This window comes from Vipera ursinii (genome assembly GCF_947247035.1).
Source record: "Vipera ursinii genome assembly, chromosome: 12".
In the NCBI taxonomy this organism is placed as follows: Eukaryota; Metazoa; Chordata; class Lepidosauria; order Squamata; family Viperidae; genus Vipera; species Vipera ursinii.
Genome location: NC_139525.1, coordinates 15,193,089 through 15,217,719, shown reverse-complemented (window position 1 = coordinate 15,217,719; position 24,631 = coordinate 15,193,089).

The following is a 24,631-nucleotide window of genomic DNA, read 5'->3' as shown; positions in this document are numbered from 1 at the left end:
TTACAGTCCGCCAAAGCGCCCAACTAGCATCCCGAGCTTCTAATATTCAAGCACATTTCAAGGGATTAATCGTCTATTTTGCTGCCTCCTTCTGCACCAGCTCAGGTGTGAATGGGTGGAGTAGGTTTCTATTAACCTGGCCAGCTGAGGTCAATTGCTTTCCCTAACTTGAATAAAGCTGGCTCTTTCGGACAGGGAGGGGGGACAGGGAGGGGGGTGGGGTTGGAAAGAAGACGCGGGTCACGGCTCAAGGCGCTTCTGCACCATGGAGAGGCCTCTTTCCCGCGCTCTCCTTTTGCTCGTCCTCCTAGCACCCACCGGCGGGGCGGGCAGGAGCGACGTGTGCCGCCTTGGCACCTACGGAACGCTGCTGCTGGACCACCCCGCGCAATGCCCGTCGCGCCTGGACGCCTCCGGGGAGTCTTCCTTCCACCGAGCCCCCCCGAGCCCAGGGAAGGCACGCGCTGCAGTCCCGCCGGCGAAGGAGACCCGCCGGCCCTGGATACGCCTTGGGGCTTCGGCGCAAAAGGTGGCCCGTTCTCCCAACGACCAACACGGTAAGGAGTGGTGGTCTACTACGGCGGTTGGGGAGGGGGAGGAGGGAGTAAAGGGGTAGCTGCAGAGGAAGCTCCCTCGGTTCCCTTCGCTGCGCCGCTTTCGGGAGTCTTTCGGCTGCGCCAAGTGCGAAGCGCCAAGTGCGCAAAGCTGTTGGGCCGGAGAGGGGGAGGGGGGCGCGCGTTCTCCACCCCTCAGGCGAGGGGAGTCGAGGAGAGTCTGCTGAAGATTTGGGGCTAACACCGCGAGGAAGAAAGTCTTCGGAACTAGCCTGGCCGGAATGACTTATTCTTTTTTTCTTCTTAAGGGCGGCCTTGCCAATCGGCCAACTCTCTCCTTGTCTTTCTTCCATTGCTCCGCAGAGCTAAGAATGGCGCTCTGCATATACCCCCAGCTACGCATAATGCAAAGCCCTTCATTTTTTTAAAAAAAATCCATTAGATGTATTTAAGTACTTAAGTTTTTGGTTTGTAATGCCAAGTTAAAAGGTAAAGGTTCCCCCGCACATGTGTGCTAGTCGTTTCCGACTCTAGGGGCCGGTGCTCATCTCCGTTTCAAAGCCGAAGAGCCAGCGCTTGTCCGAGGACGTCTCCGTGGTCATGTGGCCGGCATGACTAGACGCCAAAGGCGCACGGAACACTGTTACCTTCCCACCGGAGTTGTCCCTATTTTTCTACTTGCATTTTTACGTGCTTTCGAACTGCTAGGTTGGCAGAAGCTGGGACGAGTAACGGGCTCACTCTGCTATGCGGCACTCGGGATTCGACCCGCCAAACTGCCGACCTTCTGATCGACAAGCTCCTAACCCACTGAACCACTGCATCCCTTTTAATGCCAAGTTATACGGTAGCTAATCAGAGTTATGAAATGGGTTCCCCCCCTCCCCCGTTTGTCCCTGCAACTTGGCCATTTAGACTGATAGAATAATAGAATTGGAAGGGACCTGGGAGGTGTTCTTGTCCATTTCTCCTAAAAGGAATTGGCTCTGTGACTGACTTGAGTGTAACAGGATTTGTTCACAACCAGTTTTTCTTTTTTCCTAAACCTTAGAAGTTGGGCTTCTTTATATGGAAGGTGAGGAATGCCACAAATGGATAGATGGCCAGGTGGACCCCGTTGAGACCTTCTCCTGCCCCACCGAAGAGGAAGAATGGAAAATGTTTTGCTGTGGCACCTGCACGGCTTCCTACTGCTGTTCATCTCGAAAGAAGCGCCTACACCAGGAAAGCTGTCCGGAGGCGGTTAAGGGGCCAGAGGACCAAGAGACTGAAGACCCCACTGGATCCACAGGTGAGCTTCGTAAGATGTCCATCTCTCACTTTGGGGGCTGTTTGTAAAAGGAAGGGTGTGTGTGTGTGTGACACATAACAGGCCCTCAACACTGTACGCAGCACTCGGGATTCAACCCGCCAAACTGCTGACTTTCTGATCGACAAGCTCAGCGTCCTAACCCACTGAGCCACTGCGTCCCTTTTAATGCCAAGTTATACGGTAGCTAATCAGAGTTATGAGATGGGTTCCCCCCCCTCTCCCGTTTGTTCCTGCAACTTGGCCATTTAGACTGATAGAATAATAGAATTGGAAGGGACCTGGGAGGTGTTCTTGTCCATTTCTCCTAACAGGAATTGTGACTGACTTGAGTGCAACAGGATTTGTTCACAACCAGGTTTTCTTTTTTCCCCCTAAACCTTAGAAGATGAGCTTCTTTTTCTGGAAGGTGAGGAATGCCACAAATGGATAGATGGCCAGGTGGACCCCGTTGAGACATTCTCCTGCCCCACCAAAGAGGAACAATGGACGTTGTTTTGCTGTGGCACCTGCACGGCTTCCTACTGCTGTTCTTCTCCAAAGAATCGCCTACACCAGGAAAGCTGTCCGGAGGCGGTTAAGGGCCCAGAGGACCAAGAGACTGAAGACCCCACTGGACCCACAGTTGAGCTTCGTAAGATGATGATGTCCATCTCTCACTTTGGGGGCCGTTTGTAAAAGGGTGTGTGTGTGTGTGTGTGTGTGTGTGTGTAAAAATTGCTATCCTTGAATGTGGTGCCTTTGAATTTGTGTGGACGTCAGCTCTTAGAATTCCTCAGTCTGTCCAGTTGCTTTTGGAGAGCTTGAGGAGTTGAAGCCCTCCTATCTCAAAGTTGAGAAGCACTGGATCGAGTGAAGAGATCCGTAGCAGGAGAACAGCACAACCTAGTCCTTGACCACAGTTGCGCCCAACATTTCTGTTGCTAAGCCCGACATTTGTGAAGCGAGTTTTGCTCCATTTTACAAACTTCCTTGCCACAGTTGTTCAGGGAATCACTGCAGTTGGTAAGTCGGTTACACGGTGGTTAAGTGAATCTGGCTTCCCCCTTGACTTTGCTTGTCGGGAGGTCGCAAGAGGGGATCACATCACACACACACCCCACACACCCCACCCTGACACTGCAATTGTCATAAATATGAGCCAGTTGCCAAGCATCCAAATTTGGATCACATGACCCTGGGGATGCTGCAACGGTTGTGTGAAAAATGGTCATGAATCGCTTTCAGTGCTGTTGCAACTTTGAACAGTCACGAAATGAACAATTGTAAGTTGAGGACTACCTAGATGACACAAAGTAATTGCCTAGTCATTGTCTAAAAGCTAAGCAGGGCTGGACCAGGTTCATACCTGGATGAGAGACTGCTAGGAATTGTGAGGATAACACATTGGGAGGGGAAAACTGAAGAAAGCAGTCAAAACCAAACTGTTCCCAAGAAAACCATAAAGGCGAGTTCATTGGCGTACGGATACATGAGTCAGTCAAACTCATTTTTACCTCTTCCTAATAATATATTAGGTACACGGTGGCTCAGTGGGTTAGGACGCTGAGCTTGTCGATCAGAAGGTCGGCAGTTTGGCGGGTCGAATCCCGAGTGCCGCGTAGCAGAGTGAGCACCTGTTACTCATCCCAGCTTCTGCCAACCTAGCAGTTCGAAAGCACGTAAAAATGCAAGTAGAAAAATAGGGACCGCTACGGTGGGAAGGTAACAGCGTTCCGTGCGCCTTTGGTGTCCAGTCATGCTGGCTACATGCCCACGGAGACGTCCTCGGACAAGCGCTGGCTCTTCGGCTTTGAAACGACTAGCACGCATGTGTGGGGGAACCTTTACCTTTTTAAATAATATATTAATATGCAAACGCCCCTCTTGCAGTTGGTTGGCGAAATCATCTTTACTCTAAATGTCATTCCTGTTTGCAGAGCACATCACGGTTGTGCTCACCCTGGTTACATACTAAGCAGTTTCATTTGCACAGCAGTGAGAAACTTAATTAGGTATTTTGGTAGCTAATTCTGCTGCCCAAGCCCAGAGATGGTCAATTAGTATCTTGATTCACAGTGTGGGCTAACTAAACTAAGCCTGCTGCTTGAGCATAGCTGTTGATTCTCAAACCAATATTTGAGTCTTTGGTGTGCGTCCAATCTTCACTGTTTATGCCGCTTGTTGTTGCAGACCCAGGCAATTGTTTTATTATTAATTTAAAATTTATTGGCTGCTCAACTTTGAGTGGTATATAAAACTAGGAAAAACAAACATACAAACAGTTGAAAATATAAAGCGGGGAGCAAAGGCTGAAATAATTTGATAAATAACAAATTCAACAACAAAAGGGACTTTAAATTTCTAATCAACAAAGCATGACCAGTAACCACAGATAATTGTTAAGCAAATGCAGATGATTTTGGTTAGGTATTGTTTTAAAACATATTTTTATTGCTCAGTGCCACTCAATCCAGCCAGACCTTTGTGTTATAGCTTAATCCATGCTTGCTAAGACACTGTTCTTCTGCAGATGTTGACTCTGGCTGGTAAATAACTTAGTGCTTAGCCCTAGGATCATATAGCATATTAAATGATCATGGTTGGCAATTAGGGGACCTCAGTGTTGCAGCCTGTAAACCATGGCTTAGCACAGTATTCCCTAGTGAATTCAGCAAGCCACAGTGGCTAGAGGTGAAACGCTGCAAAGCCAATGGGCAAATTCATTCACACTGGCGTGGATTACTGGGAAGACAAAGAAACAAGTCTGTTACTAATGTAGAACAATTCTCTAGAAAGGGGAGACATTCTGGGGTCTCCTGGAAGAATCCAAGTGAAAGGGGGCTTATGGGAGAGGGTGCATGGGACCCAAATCTTTAGGAGAACAAATATAGGTGGTTTTCAATTTACGATCAAAACTGACCCCAAAATTTCTGTTGCTAAGCAAGACAATTGGGTAAGTGAGTTTTGCCCCATTTTACAAACTTTCTGGCCACCGTTGTTAAATGAATCACTCTAGTTAAATTAGTCACCCGGTTGTGAAGTGAGTCTGGCTTCCCCCTTGATTTTGCTTGTTAGAAGGTCGCAAGAGGGGAATTGCCTGACCCCAGGACACTGCAACCGTCATAAATATGAGTCAGTTGCCGAGCGTCTGAATTTTGATCATGGGGATGCTGCAGCGGTTGTAAGTTGAAAAACGGTCCCAAGACAGTTTTCCAGTGCTGTTGCAACTTCAAACGGTCACTAAATGAATTGTGGCAAGTTGAGGACTACCTGTAACAACCGGCTCCCTTATTTTTCAGACGCTGTAAGCATCCTTGATTTCGTAGTTATAGCAGTTGTGCTCAGCACCACCTTTACAATCTTCCTCTGCGGCTTGAAATGGTGGATGAAATGGAGGGAGAAGTGAGTGAAACAAAGAATGGTCAACACACAGGCGGACTTGGTCCGTGGGATCCAGGCCATACCTCTCATTGACACTCCTCGGCGTGTACGGTCTCTCTCTGCAACCCCTGATCTTCTCTCCCTGCGGGGCGCAGAGTCCCAGAATCCCTCTGGGTGGCCCACAGCTGCGGCCAATGCGCCTTATGGTTCTGAAAATCCCATAACGATGTCTCCAGCATCTGCCCGAGGAAGAGAAGAAGAGAGGGAGACTGTTTTGTAACGAGAGACTTGAGGAGGAGGAATTAAGCAAGCCCCAAGCTCAGCCCTGGGCATTGGCGTCATTAGCTTTTTAAATATTTTTTGATCTATTCTAGTTTTTTAATATCTCTGTTTTAGCAGGCGTTGCTCTGTTAGCCTAGTGACGTCTTTCACTTGTGTGCCACCCATTCCTTGCCCCACACAGCCTTTGGTTTACACGGATTATCTTGCTTCTTCTCCCTCCCTTCGCACCACTGAATCCGCAGTCGAGATACTTGAACTGCTCTCTTCCATCTACCCATTGGAGATTGGGGGTTGAAAGATTCTGAGATCTCTCAGCCACGACTCCCCTGAGACCTTCTTTTAGCCAACATGATTGCAAATGCTCTGTAAAAAGGACGGGTGATGGTTAAGGGTGCTCTTCCACTTGGCAGGAAGTTTCCTCAAAACATGGCTTGCGTGCAAATGGAGGAAAGGAAAAATCTTTTTTGAAGGAGCATCATCCTGCGTAGAAAGTAGCTTTTGCGCTCCAGCTAAGACTACAGCTCCCAGAATTCTTAGTTTCGTTGGCTTAGAATCCTGGGACTTGCAGTCCCCGTGCATATCAGAGCGACAGGTGAGACGAGATACTTCTAGCTTAGGGATCAGGTAGAGAAGACCCCAATCTCTTCCCTACCCACCACAAACACACACCTTTAAATGTCTTGAGAGAGTTCAAATGCAAGTGAAGACAACAAAGCTAGAGTACCGTAAGTGGCCATTTAAAATACTAGGCGGGTGATTTTGCTTTGTTATATTTGGTGAAGGGGTATGCCTTTTAGAACACACTAAGTGCCTTTTGTTTCACTTTCTCTCATTTGATTTAGCCACTGTTAAGACAAAGAGTGTGCCTTTTTAAACAGAAAGGGCTGTGTGATTTTTGCCGTGTTTTAGCCCAGAGGAAGAATAGATGAGGGATATGAAATGCTTTTTTAATGCAACTATCAACTGCAAACTTTTATTGTACTGTCAAAAGTTTTTATTGTATCTCTCTGAATGTAACAATCATCAATAAAGAATATGTGGTTGTGTGATGTTTTAATCCTGGTTTCTGGTGCATTCTTGAATTTCTGAAGAGGGACCACTCATCATTTGGCGTTTTTAGGTCCTGCCATGAATTCTTCTAAGAGCATCAAAGGATTCGGGATGAAGTAAGCAAGAGGTACAAGATTCTAGTTCATAATGTGGCTGGCAGGTGTGCTTTTTTCCCTTAAATTTGCCCTGTCAGGATGTGGACTTTTTGTTGTTCCTGTGGGACTCCCTGCCACAGGAACATCCAGGAATGCAAACCTCCAAGTTGCAAATGGTTCCTGCTCATTTGTAGTTAGATCTTAGTAGGCCTCAACTTACAACGGTTGCTTAGCAACCATTTGAAGTCAAACAGTTCCTCAAAAAAGTACTTATGACATGAACTAAGTCACTTAAAAAAACTTCAAAGTACTACAGAATGTTTTCTTTTTTATTTCTACAATGTATTTTTTATAATTTTTATCTTCGGTTATCGTATTGAAGTACCGTATTCTCATGTTATTTTTCCTCATTTTATTGTTCCATTGTTTTGTTTCTGCTTACACTCCTTTCATTTTATTCCTTTTTATTATAAAGAGTAGTTCCACAGCCAGCTAGGCAGCAATAAATTTAACAAACCAGCAAGCTGCCCATAGTTGCCTTAGCAGGGAGGTGGGTGGCATATAAATTTAATAAATAAAGGCATTTTAGTTAAGTGTTTGCCAGATTTTCACTTTTTTTTCTAGGAGTCCAAAATAGCTTGCATGGAAAAGATCTCTTTGTTATATTCCCACAACAACAGTCTTGGGATGTAGGCTGGACTGACTTGCTCAAAGTCAGCCAGCGAATTTCCATAGCTGAGGGTAGATTTGACCCTTCATCCTGTGAGCAACTGTACAACTTTGGCTACCCTGCCTATCTCTAAAGGGCTACCTAAAGACAAAACAATCACCTTAGAAAAGTTTAAAAAAACCCCAAAACTAAACCCAAGACAAACATGTGCTGATTCCTTTACAGGCTGCAGGAAAATGAGAGGCTGTGTTCTTAGCAGGAATGCAGGAGAAAACTGTAAAAGGTGGATAAAATTATGGTATAAAGTTACCTGAGTGTTTTTTTTATTTAAGAAAGTCAACTAAAACCAGTCTTGATAAGTGAACTGCAGAATGATCATAATATACAAAGTCAGACTGTCCTGACACTTCTAATGCACTGCCAGCCTCCAAACAGCAGAAAAATATTTACAGCATTCTTTTTTTAAGCTCCAGAAAAAATATATTTGAAAGCCAATTTCATATCCTGCTCAGCTGTTCTTCCACTGAGATTTTTTTTCCCCCAGTTGTCTGGCCCAATGTTTCTCAACTGTAGCAACTTTTAAGATAGGTAGGGTTTAACTCCCAGAATTCCTCTGTTAACATTGTCCCCCTCTTCTTTGTGGTAGCCTGTCAAATATTGGAACACTGCTATATCACCCCTAGTCCTTCTCTTCTTTAGACTCTCTAGAAAATATCCTGTTCTTTATATGTTTGAGCCTCCATCCCATAATAAATTTTGTTGCTCCTCTCTGCACTCTTTCCAGAGTCTCAACATCTTTTTTTTTATAATGCAGTAACCAAACTGCTGTAAGTCAAAAATTATCCGTACAAAGAGTCTTTGGAAAAAGTTCAGAAAAGAGCAACTAAGATGATCCAAGGCCTGGAGACTAAAACATATGAAGAACGGCTGCAGGACTTGGGTTTGGCTAGTCTAAAGAAGAGAAGAAATAGGGTGACACGATAGCAGTATTCCAGTATTTGAGAGGCTGCCATATAGAAGAGGGGGTCAAATTATTCTCCAAAGCACCAGAGGGAAGGATGAGAAACAATGGTTGGAAGCTGATCAAAGAGAGAAGCAACTTAGAATTGAGGAGAAACTTCCCAACAGGGAAAACAATTAACCAGTGGAATACCTTGCCACCAGAAATCATGAGTGCTCCATCACTGGAGGTTTTAAAGAAGAGACTGGACAGTCACTTGTATGAAATGGTGTAGGACGTTCTCCTGCTTGAGCAGTGGGCTGGGCTAGAAGACCTCCAAGGTCTCTTCCAGCTCCTATTCTATTCTTATCAAAGGAGGCAGTGGCGTAGCATGGGGGGTGCAAGGGGGCCCGGCCGCACCAGCCGCAACATCTGGGGGGGGGGGCGCAAATTACCTCTGGTAAGGGTTTCTTTAACTAATCTAGTGGAAGAGACTCGAGTGCTAAAATCCACGGGTTAGGGGGCACAAATTACTTGCCTTGCCCCGGGTGCTGACAACCCACGCTACGCCACTGAAAGGAGGAGTGGAGGAATCATAGCATGCTTTAAAATGAAATGCAAAATGAGATTGATTAAGAGGCAGGGTACAGGCTATATGGTTAAAGATTTTCCTTTTTTTTCTTTATCACATCTATTTTTATTGAAAATCATTGATTGAATGGATCATTTCAAATGCTGAAGTATCTTTTAGACAAGCTTTTTCTACATAGAATAAATTTGACTTCTGTTGTTATCAAATCGAGGTCTACTTTTAATGTTTTTCAGTGCGGCTGCAAGTGCAAAGTTTAACAATGAGCAAAAATGTTAATTAGACCTTAGGGTTCAAAGACAAGCAATTCTCTTTGTCCGGAGAGTTAATTCAACTACATTTCTACTGCAGTTTCCTTCGTTTCTCTCGTAATATCAAATTCTGCTGGTGAACTATGACTTCAATATCTTTCATCCCTTGCACAATGGAGTTGAGAGTCTAATTAGAACCCAATTAGCTATCTTTTCTCCAGAGATATTTTTACAGATCTGGTGGCAGCAAAGAGCGTTGTAGTTTTGGGGTACCTTTCCAAGCCTATATCCTCCACATATGTTGGACTTCATTCCTCATAATGTTCAGGCAGGGGATCATGAATTTCCGAGCCAAACACACTTAAAGGATGTTGGTATAGAAAAGGTAGCTAGAAATAGGAAGAGAGATGAGCATTTAAGGTTTGTGTTGCCAGGTTTAACTTTGGGGAAGCATGATTTTTTTTTCTTTGCACAGGCATCTGCAGCATATTTGACCTGCAAAAATCCAGATGATCATTAGAGGGCAGCAGTGACATTTTTCCTCAATCATTTTGTTGCCCTCTGGTGGTTGTTTGGAGGCCTACTTTACTCCAAAACTTTTTTGTTGGAGATGGATAAATTAACTTCTATAAGTAACTTCTTTATTAAAGAAATAATAGACTTTACAGATTTTTGCATGCAATGGATAAAATGCACTTATGATTTGAATGAATGAATGAATGAACCTTTATTGTCAAAGTACAACCATGTATACATTGAGATCGGCTGAGCCTCCCTTCATGCCCCCACCCCCAACTTACAGTGATACAAACCCTCCATCTTATTACACCACGTGAGCTAATTGTGATATGATCAGGAAAAAAAATCTGGATAATAGAAGAGTGAACTTTCTTTTGTAATCACAGAGCTTCTATGGTTGTTCTACTTTCCTGTCCAATCAGCTGCAGACATTGCAAAGATAAATGCTTTGGATCCCAGATGAAATATTAAATGCACAATAGTGGGGACTTGCTTGCTTGTTAATGTAGCACAACCAACACGGGTTCTATTTTTCTGCTTGCACAAAAGTGCTGCTTGGGATTTGCAAAAGTCCTTTCAGGAACGTAAGTTATAATTTCCCTTCTGACCCCCGAATTTCTGTCTCCCCGGCTCAACACTCTTTTTCCGAGGAATGAAGTTCGGTCGGTCTTTCAGCTCCCCGCAAACCAGACAAGATAAGCTCCCAGTTCCCGTAATGGTTAGCCGAGGAAATAGGGGGAATTGAAGTGCTGCAACGTTCTGGACAGACTCCGATTGAGAAGAGTTGATCTCAGCGGAACTCAAGTGCGTCAGGAGCGCGAGCGGGAGGGACGGAAAAGCTGAAACTCCCGTCGGTGCTTGGCGGTCGCCACGGCAACGTGAGCGGCCTGCGTGGCGCGGATAAGCCCGCGCTGGAGTTGGAATCGAAATCCAAACGTTTTATTTCGGGTGAAATGCTCCTGGAGGGGGAAAAAATGGGCATAGCACCCCCGCCTCTGTGAATGGACGACGGAACGACCTCTTCGTTTCCCTCATTTTGGAAAAAAAGAAATAGTTTGGACCCGGTTGAAGGTGGGTGGGCTCTCTTTCCTTGCGGTCTTCTTGACCCACTTCGAACGGTTGTTGTGCAAATATGAACCTTTTGCTCCTCTGCGGGCTTGCGCAGAACAGCAGGCAATAAAACAAGTTAGAGATTGAACAGGGGAAGTGTCCACAGGTTCCCTGGTTGCTTAACAACACAACAGCCCTGCAAGGTAGGCTGCTGGCCTTCCCGCTGTTGCAGGGTGGTCAGCAGGAGAATGTCTTTGGCAAGTTACTTGCTTTGCATTTGCTAGATTTGCAGGCCACCATTTCCCCAGGGCCCCAAGTGGGTCTTTCTCTGCACAACAGCCCTGCGAGGTAGGCCAGGCTCCAAAAGGCTCCCCATGAGGTCCCATGGCTGAGAGTGGATTCGAACCAGGAACTCATGTATCAGGATACCTGGTGGACTTTTTCCATGAAAATAAACTGATTTTAGGGAAGCTTACTCTAAGGGAAGTGGACATCAGATTGTGAATCTTAGCCGGGTGGGACATTGCTCATGGTTTATTGTGTTTCCTTTTCTGCACCATCTCCTTGTCAGGTAGGCCTGCAACCGTATTGTTTTATTTAATGTGGCATGGAAAATGAGTACAGGTAGCCCTTGACTGACGGCCACAATTGAGCCTAATTGCTAAGCAAGACAGTTGCTAGGTGAGTAATAATAATAATAATAATAATAATAATAATAATAATAATAATAATAATAATAATAATAAGAAGTAGTAGTAGTTGGAAGGGACCTTGGAGGTCATCTAGTCCAACCCCCTGCTCGGGCATGAAATCCTATATCGCTTCGGACAAATGACTGTCCAGTCTCTTCTTAAAAACTTCCAGTGTTGGAGCATTCACAGCTTCTGGAGGAAAGTTGTTCCACTGGTTAATTCTTCTAACTGTCAGGAAGTTTCTCTTTAGTTCTAGGTTGCTTCTCTCCTTGATTAGTCTCCATCCGTTGCTTCTTATCCTGCCTTTGCTGGCTCTAACAGATTCCCCAAATAGTATAGTTTAATTAAACGAATCTTAAAAAAATACTATCAAGAAGAACACAGAAATTGAAAAATACAGGTAGTCCTCAGCTTAAGACAATTGAGCCCCAAATTTCTATAGTTGAGACAGTTAAGTGAGTTTTTGCCCCATTTTACAACTTTCCCTGCCACAGTTGTTAAGTGAATCACTGTGGATGTTAAGCTAGTTGTTAAGGGAATCTGGCTTCCCCACTGACTTTGCTCGTCAGAAGGTCACAAAAGGGGATTACCTGGGACGTTGCAACCGTCATAAATGTGAACTGGTTGCCAAGCCTCTGAATTTGATGGGGATGCTGTAATGGTCGTTAAGTGTGAAAGACAGTCATAAGTCACTTTTTTGGTGCTGTTATAGCTTAGAACGGTCAGTAAACAAATGGCTGTAAGTTGAGGTCTACCTGAAATTTATATTTCTGAGACTGAGCCTTGCTGCCAGGGGAGTTTAAGTCCACCCATCTGAAAGTTGCCAAGTTGGAGAAATAATGTTTTACACTAAATCAGTGCACTACTTTGGATTCTAAGGGGAAAAGGCATTCTGGAGTATTTTTGTTGGGAGTTCTTGGCATTTCTTTAAATCACATTTGTACAGGTAGTCCTCGATGTACAACAGTTCACTTAGTGACCATTTGAACTTACAATGACACTGGAAAAAAAGTGACTTACCACCATTTTTCACACTTACAATGGTTGCAGCATCCCCACGGTCACGTGATTTGCATTCGGATGCTTGACAACTGCCCCGGGGTCACGTGATCCCCTTTTGCAACCTTCTGACAAGCAAAGTCAATGGGGAAACCAGATTCACTTAACAACCGTGTTACTAATTTAACAACTGCAGTGATTCACTTAACCAGTGTGGCACGATAAGTCACAACATGGGGCAAAACTCACTTAACAAATTTCTCACTTAGCGACATACATTTTGGGTTCCATTGTGGTCGTACGTTGAGGATTACCTGTATTTTCCTGGGAGTGTGATTCACCTCTTTGATTCCAGAGGAAAAATGTGGTGTGTCCAAGGTATATTTGCTGTTGGTTTTGAGGCTGGCTACAGTTTGTGGAAGCTTAATATGTTTTTTTTTGCTACCTAAGCCGTTTAAAGTTTTGAAGTTGTGATCTATTAATTTTGACTCTGTGAGAATCATTTCTAAGTTGCCTATAGCCAGTAAGTGAAAAGTTAATAAAATTCACAGTATTGCTCCTTTACAGAGGACTCTTTGGCTGCTAAAATGAAGCCATTGGTTGCACAAGCAGATAGCAACATCCAATGCCGTATATGGACTTACTACCAGTCCTCACAATTACAACTGTGACAGGATTTTCATGGTCATGTGATGAAAATTCAGGTGCCTGGCAAATGGCATGTGTGACATCTGTCGTGTCCCCAGGTCATATGATCACCTTTTGCGACTTTCTTACGAACAAAGTCAATAGCGAGCGGGGGGGGGAGCTGTATTGGCTTAACAACCACATGAGTCCCTTAACTGTACTTGATGATGGCAAAAAGGTCGTAAAAGTTAAATGACTCACTGAACAACCACTTTCCTTAGCAATGGAAATTATCCCAGTTGTCATAAGTTGAAGACTACAGTTTTGCTTTGAGAAACAAACAAACAAACCCTATTATAGGTAGTCCTCAAATTAAACCACAGCTGAGGCCAAAATTTTGGTTGCTAAGCGAGACAATTGTTAAGGGAGCCTTGCCCCATTTTACCACCTTTCTTGCCACAGAAGCAAAGTGAATCACTTGCAACTGTTAAGTTAGTGCCCCAGGGCTCTGTTCTGGGCCCAGTGCTCTTCAATATCTTCATTAATGATTTGGATGAGGGGATAGATGGGGAATTCATCAAATTTGCAGACGACACCAAGCTGGCAGGAATAGCCAATACTCCAGAAGATAGGCTTAAGATACAGGAGGATCTGGACAGACTCGAAGACTGGACACTATCTAACAAAATGAAATTCAATGGTGAAAAAAGTAAGGTTCTACATTTAGGCAGGAAAAATCAAACGCACAGGTATAGTATATGCGGTACCTTGCTCAATAGTAGTAACTGTGAGAGAGATCTCGGAGTCCTAGTGAACAATCACTTCAATATGAGCCGGCAGTGTGCTGCAGCTGCCAAAAAAGCCAGCACAGTGCTAGGCTGCATTAACAGAGGGATAGAATCAAGATCACGTGAAGTACTAATACCACTTTACAATGCCTTGGTAAGGCCACACCTGGAATACTGCATCCAGTTTTGGTCACCACGATGTAAAAAAGATGTCGAGACTCTAGAAAGAGTACAGAGAAGAGCAACAAAGATGATTAGGGGGCTGGAGGCTAAAACGTATAGGGAACGGTTGCTGGAATTGGGTATGTGTAGTTTAATGAAGAGAAGGGTGAGGGGTGACAGGATAGCAGTGTTCCAGTATTTCAGGGGCTGCCCCAAAGAAGAGGGAGTCAAGCTATTCTCCAAAGCCCCTGAAGGCAGGACAAAGAGCAACAGATGGAAACTAGTCAAGGAGAGAAGCAACCTAGAACTAAGGAGAAACTTCCTGACAGAACAATTAACCAGTGGAACAACCTGCCTCCAGAGGCGGTGAATGCTCCAACACTGGAGGTTTTTTTTTTTTAAGAAGTAACATGGTCATTAAGTGAGTCCAGCTCTCCCACTGACTTTGCTTGTCAGAAGTTTGCAAATGGGGATTGTGGAAACCTGGGAAACCGTCATAAATGCAAACCAGTTGTCAATCACCTGAAGTTTGATCACGTGGCCATGGGGATGCTGCGGTGGTCGTAAGTGTGAAAAATGGCCATAACTTCCTTTTTTTCAGTGCCATCGTAACTTTGAACAGTCACCAAACGTACTGTTGTAAATCGAGGACTATCTGTATTTTGTGATTCCTCTTCCCCCTTTAACAATTGGTATTTATTTGACTTTCTCCAACTCTCTTCTCTGCAAGCTTTTTTTTTCCAACAACAACAACAAACAAACTTGATCTTGAAATCCTGGCAGTTATTTTGGGAGGAGAATAATTAACCGTAGGAATTATAAACTCTATAAAAATGAAATCTGGCCCTCTGTCATACTAAGGTATGGATGAATTACGCAAAGCTTTTTCTCCAGTGCTTTTTCTTTTTCTGCTTTGTATTTAAGGTTGGCAGAATCTCAACTGTGGTCGAGTTTGGAACTGTCTATCCATTCTCTTTTAATGGAAAATCTAAATGCTAAATTTGCCAACGTGCTGCCTGGAAGACATTTGTATATTTCTCTGCATCTTCATTATCATAATTATCCCTCTTCATGGTGTAGGAGCAGCTTCTGATGTGGATACCCAAATTGCTGTTCAAACATTCAGAACTCCTGCGACTCTCTCCTTTTATGTATCCTGTTGGGCGAAGCAGGAAAACGGCTGATCGTTTTCTGTTAATTTCCCCTTCAATTCCCTCACTTGGTAGGGCAGCCGCAGCATAATTGCTGCTACCCTCAATGAGGAGTAATAAAAGGGATAAAGCTGGGAAACAGGAAAGTTTTAATTAACATTAGAGATTTCTGCTGCTTCGGACCAATTTCTAGCTATATAGCAGGAGCTTGACCATTGAAAACATTCTGAATAATACAGCATTATATTAAGGGCTGTGCAGAGACCACTTTTAATTTGACTTCCAGCTGATTGCAGCATAGCAGTGGCTAAGCAGAGGCCAACAGCTTTAATCTAGAAACTCCTGTAACTTATCCTAACTTATAATGGTATTCGCTGGTCTTATAAATCTCCATGATGGGTTTCAATAAGGAACAATCACTTGTAAAAGGTATTTTGTAGGTTTATACGCCGTCTTTCCTACTGTTGTCCATAAAACATTCTGTCAGAATAGTAGAGTTCAGAACAGAGCAGTGTTTCTCAACCTTAGCAACTTGAAGATGCAAAGACTTCAACTTATAATAATAATTCCCCAGCCAGCTTGTGATTCTGGGAGCTGAAGTCCACGCATCTTTAAAGTTGCCAAGGTTAGAGACTGAGAATTTTGGCCTGGTTTAGAGATTGGGCTAAATCATACTTTTGCGTTTTTATTTGGACTAGGCATGTTGGAAAACCCCTGTGAGCATGCTGGCACTTTGGAGATTACAAGTAGTCCTCTTCTTACAACATAGTTCATTTAGTGACCTCTTGAAGTTATAACAGCCATGAAAGAAGTGACCTGTCACTGTTTTTCATACTTAGGACCGTTGCAGCATCCTCATGGTTACCTGCTCAAAATTCAGATGTTTGGCAACTGACTCCTATTTATGATGGCTGCAGTGTCGCCAGGGTGACGTAATCGCTTTTTGCAACCTTCTGAACAAGGAAAATCCATGAGGAAGCCAGATTCACTTAGCAGCTGGGTTACTAGCTTAACAACCGCAGTGATTCACTTAACAACTGTGGCAAGAAAGGTTGTAAAATGGGGCAAAACTCAACTGTCTCAACGATAGAAATTTTGAGGCTCAGTTGCCATAAGTTGAGGACTACCTGTATTTCTCAATTTCTCTGTTCTTCTTGATTGTATTTTTAAAGATTCTTAAACCATACTACCTGGGGAGCTGTTAGAGCCAGTTTGGTGTCGTGATTAAAGCACCAGACTATAAATCGGAGGGGCTGCGAGTTCTAGTCCTGCGTTAGGTATGAAACCAGCTGGGTGACCTTGGGCCAGTTCCCCTCTCTTGGTCCTAAGAAGGAGAAAATGGCAAACCACTTCTGAAATCTTGCCAAGAAAATTGCAGGGACTTTTTCAGCCAGTTGTTGTTAGTTGCGAAGTCATGTCCAACCCATCGCGAGCCCATGGACAACGTTCCTCCAGGCCTTCCTGTCCTCTACCATCTTCTGGAGTCCATTTAAGCTCACGCCTCCTGCTTCAGTGACTCCATCCAGCCACCTCCTTCTCTGTCGTCCCCTTCTTCTCTTGCCCTCCACCTTTCCCACCATTAGGCTCTTCTCCAGCGAGTCCTTCCTTCTCACTAGGTGGCCAAAGTATTTCAGGCAGTTGCTAGGAGTCAAAGACTGACTCAAAGGCACGTGTGTGCACACGCACACACCCAACTTGGGAAGCTAGCGTGCTAAAGAGCAAAGACTGTCTTTTATTTTTAAACCATTTAAGTTGCAATTGAGAAGACACGTCCTCCCACTTTAAAGCACTGTCGCTGTTTTGCCATTGTTAGGTGTGCATCTTGCCTTTGTTTTCGTACAATGCAAAGTGACATGCATAATGCTCCCGCCTTCTGTTTTTCCCCAGCCAAATCTTCTGGACTGTGTTGGGCTCAAGAGAGCTTGATTTTCCCACCCAGCCAGCTTTGGTGCCAGAAGGAGGACTGGAACTCAACAGCTTCCTGGTTTTTAACCATAGCACCTTATCTGTTACACTAAGCTGGATCACCAAATGGAGCCTGGAGGCACTCCAGAAAAGAAATTTGGGAGGATTTCTCTAGGTCAAGGGTAGGCAACCTCGGCTCTTTTATAACTCATGGACTTCAACTCCCAGAATTCCTGAGCCAGCTGGTTCAGGAATTCTGGGAGTTGAAGTCCATGAGTCATAAAAGAGCCGAGGTTGCCTACCCCTGCTCTAGGTTTTTGTTTTGTTTTTTTTAATTCCCATTTATATCCCGCCCTTCTCCGAAGACTCAGGGCGACTTACAATCTAAGAAGCACAAATCAATGTGCTTAGCAATAGCCTTCATTCTATGTATATGCCTGCTTATTAGGGCTTTCACACACACCCCAAGCGGCATTTTTACAAAGTCAGCTTATTGCCCCCAACAATCTGGGTCCTCATTTTACCTACCTCGGAAGGATGGAAGGCTGAGTCAACCTTGAGCCTGGTGGGACTCGAACCTGCACTAATTGCAGGCAGCTGGTGTTACTTAAGGAGGCATTAGCCCACTGCTCCACCAAGGTTAAGTGTGCCCACTTGTTCAGGAAAAAAGCTCAAAGGGAAAGAACATTTTAACAGGTGTAAGGAGATTAGTGTTTGTTTCTGATAAATGGGTGTTTTTCTGATGCTTGTTTTCTGAGCATCTGTATCTGTGCAGAGAACCCTTGACGTTGAACTGCAACCGTGACCAGGATTTGCATTTGTAAGCAAGGCGGTTGTTAAGCGACTTGAACCCCATTTTTATGACCTTGTTTGTTAAGCAAGTCTGACTTTCCTCATTGAGACGCTGGCTGGGAAGGTCTCAAATGGCAATTGCACGACCAGGATACGGCACCTATTGTAAATACATGCCAGGTGCCCAAATCTTGATCATGTAACCATGGGAACGCTGCAACAGTGATAGGTGCAAGGACCGGGTTGTAAGTCACTTTTTACCCCAGGGGTGTTGTAGCTTGGAAGGCTGGATAAACAAGTGGTCAGAAATGGAGGATTACCTACTCAGAGCTGGATCTGTGATGTAGCATTACTGCTGAACCCAGGCTAGGGTGGTCTGTTCTGCCAGTCCTTCTCAAAATCCTGGCTTAGCCGAAAGCACGAATTTAGCTCTTATTATGAATTGAGCGCAGTTAGAACCAAACCTTCCTTCTGCAATCATACCTACTTGTCTACCGAACCCGCTGGGATTTCCTTCAGCATCAGGCCTGGGAAATTTTGTTTGGAAGCAAAGCCCTTAGGTGCTGCAGTTGTTATTTTAATTTCTTGCAGGCGTGAGAGGAAGGAGCATTGAAAGAGACTGAGCAGAATGTCCAGAATCACAGCTGTGAAGGAGAGAACGGAGGACAAGATGCAAATCTGAGATAAGTCCAGTGTTTCTCAACCGTGGCAACTTGAAGATGGGTGGAGTTTGACTCCCAGAATTCCCCAGCCAGTTGGCTGGGGAATTCTGGGAGTCAAACACCACCCATCTTCAAGTTGCCACGGTTGAGAAACACTGGACAAGACCCTAAGTTCTCCCTTGCCCATGCCTTAAGTTATACGCGTGTTTTACATCATACATTATCTTGTAGTACTTAACGTTGGGTCAGTTTGCCGGTGACCCCGAACAACGGTTTAATAAGGAGGACAAAGTGAGCCGTGTTCATTTCTCTTTTATTACAATCTTCTGCGTAGCCTCTGCACAAGATCTGAAATTTTGGATCAGTTCCAGTTTAGCGTTGTTTGCAAGCCCGGTTTAGTGATTAATCTTAATTGGGTGCACTTGAAAAATATGTGTGCCATAAATTATCATTCTGAGCTGGCTTCTTTCCACTTGCTGATGGTTGATCATGACAGTAAGTCATCTTCACAATAATAGTTTATTGATTAGCCGTGAGGCCCTCTCAGAATACAAAATATAGGTGATCTTTTAACTCGTGACACAGTTGAGCCCAACATTTCCATTGCGGAAAGCAAAGGGAGTTGTTAAGTCAGTTTTACCCCACGATATGCCTGTTTTTTTGCTACAGTTGTTAAGCGAATCACTGCAATGGTGATGTGAATCATATGGTTCCATAAATCTGGCTTCCGCCATTGACTTGGCTTGTCACAAGCCGGCTGGGAAGGTTACAAATGGGGATCACATGGCCTCAGGACAGTGCAACGGTCAGGAATACATGCCAGTTGTCTAATGTCTGAATTATGATCCCACGACCATGGGGATGCTGCCGGTCATAAATCTGAAAACCAGTCATACGTCCCTTTATTTCAGTGCTCTTGTAACTTTGAAATGGTTGTTAAGCTGAGAACTATCCGTACGGAGGCTTCAGCTGGTGCAGAATGAGGCCGCACGAGATGTGATGGGGGTTTCCCGATACTCCCATGTAACACCTCTACTCCGCGAGCTGCATTGGCTTCCGGTTGCCCTCCAGGTGAGATTCAAGGTGCTGGTGATGACCTATAAAGCCCTACATGGCTTGGGTCCGGGATATCTGAGGGAACACCTGCTGCCGGCATCGAGCTCCCTTCGTCCAGTGCGCTCCCACAGGGAGGGTCTTCTCAGGGTGCCGCCGGTAAAAGACTGCCGGCGGATAACACCCAGGGGGAGGGCCTTCTCAGTGGGTGCGCCTGCCCTCTGGAACCAGCTGCCCGTGGAGCTCAGGACTGCCCCTGACCTTCGTTCATTCTGCCGGGATCTGAAGACCTGGCTCTTTGAGCTCTCCGGCCCAGGCTGAGAATTAATTTTATTTTAACTGGGGTTTTACTTATACAGGGATAAATTTAATTTTTTTTAAACTTGTTTTTTTAACTTTTGTATGTTGTTTTTTAATTACCCTGTAAACCGCCCTGAGTCCTCCGGGAAAGGGCGGTATAGAAATGTAAAAAAATAAATAAATAAATAAATAAATAAATAAATAAGGCTGGGAGTTGAAGTCCACACATATGAAAGTTGCCATGGTTGAAACATAATCATAATCGTAATAATAAAGTTGGAAGGGACCTTGGAGGTCATCTAGTCCAACCCCCTGCTCAGGCAGGAAACCCTATACCAATTCAGACAAATGGCTGTCCAGTCTCTTCTTAAAAACTTCCAGTGTTGGAGCATTCACCACTTCTGGAGGCAGGTTGTTCCACTGATTAATTGTTCTAACTGTCAGGAAGTTTCTCCTTAGTTCTAGGTTGCTTCTCTCCTTGATGAGTTTCCATCCGTTGCTTCTTGTCCTGCCTTCAGGGGCTTTGGAGAATAGCTTGACTCCCTCTTCTTTGGGGCAGCCCCTGAAATACTGGAACCCTGCTATCATGGCCCCTCTCGCCCTTCTCTTCGTTAAACTGGACATGCCCAATTCCAGCAACCGTTCCCTATATGTTTTAGCCTTCAGTCCCCTGATCATCTTTGTTGCTCTTCTCTGAACTTTGTACAGAGTACAGTGCTTTGGATTCCCCCACCCCACCCCGCAAATACGCCCTGCCTGAAGTCTCCATAATCAAACCTGTGCAGATCTTGGTCCGATCTTGGCAACTGCCCAGACAGTTTGCTCAGCAACATTTTAAAAAGTGGTTTGCCCTTGCCACTTTCTTCCTAGAGCGGAGCAGAGAGGGACTGGCTTAAACTCAGTCAGCTGGCATTTGTCCCTAAGTCAGAGCTGGAAATTAAGTTTGCTGCTTCTGGTTTAGCAGCCTCTTTGGAGTGGGATAAAAGCCCGGTAAAATGAATAAATAATAAGGGCTATTCTAGTAGAGGAAATTCTGCTTTATAATACAGATCATTATTATCACTGATTTGTTTCCTTACAAGCGCATTTGCCGCTTTGTATCACAATGATTTCTGGTTTGCCTAACAAAATTAAAAGAATTCAAAACAAAGTGGCAGAGCTTTTTTTCCCCTGCTTTTTTTGGATAACAAAAGCCCGTCCTTGTAACTCTGCTGTTCGGGCCAAGGAGTCGAATGAATTTGAATTTTAGCCTATCTGTATATTGCAGTTGTCTCATCCGGAGTGATTCCATAGCGCGGAATCTCCTTTCATTCTTTCAATTTGTTGTTTTGGATGACAGAAAACTTTTTTTCTTTTTAATATTCTTAATTTTAGCACCTGCAAGGGCTTACGTACCAACTTGAATCGGTCATAATGCAATCCTATTATCAAAATTTCGGTTAAATGGTTCCTAAGTTACATACATAGGTCTCCAGTGGTCTGCAGGCAGATTGCGGAATGAATAATGCAGAAATAAATGCTGCTTGTCTCATGTGATTTCATCACAGCTTCATTATTATTCACCACCATGCAGTTATGTGCCCAGTGACACTTAAGGGAACAAACATAATACATTTTTAACAGTGGCGACATTTTTAATACTCTCTGAAATGTAACTGTGAGTCCCATCCTCCATAAACTCTTAAACATTTAAAACTGTTTGCTTGTCTGCTGGTCTGCGAAACGTCCAGAGATGTTGCAGTGGTCCACAGTTGCCCAGCATGTTCTTCCCCTAAGTCAGGGGTGGGGAACCATGACCCATTTATGACTTGTGGACTTCATTTCCCAGAATTCCTGAGCCAGATGGCTCAGGAATTCTAGGAGTTGAAGTCCACAAGTCATAAAAGGGCCATGATTCCCCACCCGTGCCCTAAGTGTGTGCCTTGGGTTGCAGTTCGGCACTAGTAGACTTCTGTTCACTCATGTCCAATACTTGGGGCTGCCTAGGCAAGTCCCTGCCGTTTTCTTGGCAAGGTTTTTCAGACGCGGTTTGCCATTCCCTGCTTTTCAGGGTTGAAAGAAAGTGACTGGCCCAGGGTGGCCCAGCTTCATCCCTAAGGCAGAACTACAACTTGCATTCTCTTGATTTCTAGCTCGGTGCCTTGTCTATTACATCAGACTGGCTGTGTACGCGCGTGCATGCACACGTTTTTTTTTAAAAAAATTCTTCTGTTCAATCTAATACTCAGACACTGCCTGGACAAGTCGTTGCCATTTTCTTGGCAAGGTTTTTTTCAGGCTGCCGTTGCCTTTGTCACGAGGGCTGAGAGAAAGTGATTGGGCCAAGGTCACCCAACTGGCTTCATGCCTAAGGCAGGACAATCATGGTAATGCAGTTTTGTTCCTTAAGGTGTCACAAAAATGGCCACAAAATCCCAGCCTTTTTCTTGCTCTACAGACTGAAATGGCTAGGCGTCTGGCATTTTAACCGGATAATCCAACGAATAGAATAGAAACTGTGTTGATTTAATCATTTGACCATATCAAAGGGCAACTTAATGACCTGCAGTGAAGATGATATTACTCTCCCCCTCCTGCTTTGGATATTGGATTTAAATTTGGGGATTGTGCTATTCCTGCTGCTGGTTTTTAGATAACTTACTCCAAAGTCACTCTCGTCTTGGGTGCAGATAGTGGACAGGTTGGTTGTTATTTTTAATCCCATGCTTACACCTTTATAATTAATTCTGCCCTGGTTATTTTTATTTCAAGGGTGTGATGACCAGCTGGGTAGATGAGTCGGGGACATCTGTTGCGGAGCAGATGGGGCCAAACTGCAACTCCATCACGTCTCTTCCCAACTATTCAGAGGATACATTTACCTCCCTGAGTGAAGAAGAAGGAGGAGGAGGAGGAGGAGAGGAAGAGAAGAGGTATGAGGACGACCCATTTGAATCTTTTTTTTTATTAAAGAGTTTTACAAAAACAAGATTTTACAATGTATCCCCAAATCCCCCCCACCCCAAACCCGCCCACTTCCCCCCCCACTTCCCAGAGCTAAATACAGGATTATAGTTATAATAATCATATTCTAAATAAGAAGTTATACATGATATACAATTAACAAAATTCATAATGTGCTTTAACTCCCCTTTAACATAAAATCTACTCATAAGCTAAATGGAACTTTTTAGTCCCATATTTATTCTGAATATAATCTATCCATCTCCTCCAAACTGAAATATATCTTTCCTGTGAATGATCTTTCAAGTAAGGAGAAATCTTAGACATTTCTGCAAGATTCGAAACTTTAAGCACCCATTCTTCTATAGTAGGCAAACTATCCTTCTTCCAATATTGTCCCACCAGTAACCGTGCTGCTGTTATCATATTCAACATCAAATTAGTTTCTTTAACATCACAATCTACAACAATACCCAATAAAAAAAATTGCGGAGAAAACTTTATCTTCCTCTTAAAAATCTTTTGAATGTTCCACCAAATTTTAATCCAAAAAGCTTTTATATTTCTACAAGTCCACCACATATGAAAATAGGTGGCTTCTAAACTACCACATCTCCAACATTTAGACTGCAAATTAGGATACATATTAGACAACTTCTTGGGATCCAAATGCCATCTATAAAACATTTTATAGAAATTTTCTCTTAAGTTTTGAGCCTGAGTAAATTTAACATTTCTGACCCAAATTATCTCCCAAGTGTCCAACGAAATTGGTTCCTGAATATTTTGTGCCCACTTTATCATACAATCTTTAACTAATTCCGTTTCCGAATCCAATTCAATTAAAGCATTATATATCCTCTTTATATGTGCACAATTTAAGTCTCTAATTTGTTTTAGTAAATTTTGATCTATAATTGTGATGCCAACCTTTTGATCTAACTTCCACCTAGCTTTCAATCCATCACGTCTCTTCCCAACTATTCAGAGGATACATTTACCTCCCTGAGTGAAGAAGAAGAAGGAGGAGGAGGAGGAGGAGAGGAAGAGAAGCGGTATGAGGACGACACATTTGAATCTTACGACACAGTGGATGAGTTGGAAGAGCCGGCGTCCTCTGATCTGACCGAGGGCGCTTGGCAATCCTCATGTCAAAAGGATGAAGGTCAGTTAGGATCCACAAAAGATTTGGTTCAGTTCCTTCTGCAGGCTCACAACTGGGAAGGGGGGTAGGGGGAGACTTAGGTCAGCAAAAATAGGGTGGGAAGAACAAGGGGAGAAAAAGGCAAAAGAGAAAGTTGCCAACTTCATGTTGCACAGCAGACTGAAACTATTTTTATTTTGCTAACGCAGAACGTCAGCAGTATTAAACGTTAATTATATGTAAGTTATTGCTAATAATAAAATAGATTAAGAATTATTAAATAGATTTAATTACACAGTTTAAATAAAAATTGGTTAATTAAAAACTAAACAGTATTAAAGAAATATGTGTCAGGCAGCAGAAAGAAATGTCTGTTGTATGTAGCATTTGGCACAATGGGGGCAATCAATTGGTAGAGCATCAGGGAGAACTGGTAGTTCTGTAACAGCAGCAAGATCCTGGATGCCCCAAATTAGAATAGAATAGAGCTGGAAGGGACCTTGGAGGTCTTCTAGTCCAGCCCCCCGCTTAAGCAGGAGAACCTATAGCATCTCAGACAGGTGAATGTCCAGTCTCTTCTTAAAAACCTCCAGTGATGGAATGCCCACGATTTATGGAGGCAAGCTGTTCCATTGGTTAATTGTCCTTACTGTCAGGAAGTTTCTCCTTAATTCCAGGTTGCTTCTCTCTTTGGTCAGTTTCCAACCATTGTTTCTCGTCCTGCTCTCTGGCGCTCTGGTG